The 1,405-nt window shown below is 47.8% G+C and overlaps 1 non-coding gene across 1 annotated transcript; it reads left to right on the top strand.

The window, feature by feature from the left end:
* Positions 1-519: 519 nt before the first annotated feature.
* TRNAT-UGU lies at positions 520-591 on the top strand. Its single transcript has one exon. It is a non-coding gene; the product is annotated as a tRNA-Thr (tRNA).
* The last annotated feature ends 814 nt before the right edge of the window (positions 592-1,405 follow it).

The raw sequence follows: 1,405 nt of genomic DNA, 5'->3' as shown, positions 1-1,405 counted from the left end.
CAGCGAAACAGCTTTGAACCATAACTAACTACTAATACTGGGAAACCTCAGCAAAAAGGAAATTGACAAGGCAAAGTCAGGGATGAGACTGCAGCACAGCCTTGCCAAAAATTCGAGAATTAGCAAATTGTGTATGTGTGTGTGGTCTTCTGTTAGTTGAGCCCCGCCTGGAATTTACTGGCCAGTCCGCATTCTGGGGGGGTGTTGTTTTCTCACTCTCTTCCTTATTGCTGAGAAGTCTTTCTGCAGCAGCCAGTTTTACTGCTCAGTAGGAGCAATGGGTTTTCAGAGGAGGATTTTCTACATGGCTGCTGCTGAGTTTCATTTCCTCATCATAATTCCCCATATAAAATTTACTGCAAATTACAGTATTTGCAATAAATTTAGGAGCACGCTAGCATGGCTAGAAAGTCACTGGGGGAAAAGAAAGTAAAAAAGCCATTGTGTGTGTGTGGGGGGGGAGGCAACAGCCGGTATGGGGCCAGTTCCCTCCCTATGTAATGTTACAATTTAAGAGAAGGGGTTGTGGCTCAGTGGTAGAGCATCTGCCTTGTGTGCGGAAGGTCCCAGGTTCAATCCCCGGCATCTCCAGTAAAAAGGATTGGGTAGGACAGTGGTGGCGAACCTATGGCACGGGTGCCAGAGGTGGCACTCAGTGCCCTCTCAGTGGGCACGTGTGCCATCGCCCCAGCCAGGCCCAGACCATCATTAAAGTGTCAAATACTCTGCCAAATAATTTTAAGTAAGTGAAAGAATTTGGGATTGCTTTCCTTACTTTGTTTGGAACATCTTAACTTAATGTATGAGTTGTTTTTTCTAACCTCAGTATTTAGGTTAAATTGCTGTCTTGGCACTTTGTGATAAATAAGTGGGTTTTGGGTTGCAGTTTGGGCACTCGGTCTCTAAAGGTTTTGCCATCACTGAGGTAGGAGGTGACGGGAATAATCTCTGCCTGAGACCCTGGAGAACCACTGCCAGCCAAAGTGGACGACACTGTCTATGATAGACCAGTGCTCTGACTTAGTAGAAGGCAGCTTCATGTATGAAATCCACAGTTGCTACTGCCACCCCTAAGATCACCAGAGACTCTGAGGGAGTACACAGTCAGTGGGGTCATAATGTAATTCTTCATGGTCCATAATGCTAGTGGTAGAGCATCTGCTTGGCATGCGAAAGGGCCCAGGTTCAATCCCTGGCATTTCCAGTTAAAAGGACTGGGCAGCAGCTGATGGGAAGGACCTCTGCCTGATAACCTTGAGAGCGGCTGCCAGTCTGAGTAGACAATACTTACCTTGATGGACCTTGTGCTAGGGTTGCCAAGTGGTACCTACCTTCCTGGCGGGGGACTCCCGTCTTGATCCTGGTGCGTGCATGCGCACGCGCTGCATGCACGTCACAGGAAAGT

The sequence above is a fragment of the Gekko japonicus genome, unplaced genomic scaffold, assembly GCF_001447785.1.
Source record: "Gekko japonicus isolate JY-2015 unplaced genomic scaffold, Gekko_japonicus_V1.1 scaffold25357, whole genome shotgun sequence".
Classification (NCBI taxonomy): domain Eukaryota; kingdom Metazoa; phylum Chordata; class Lepidosauria; order Squamata; family Gekkonidae; genus Gekko; species Gekko japonicus.
This window is presented reverse-complemented; position numbering and strand designations above follow the sequence as displayed.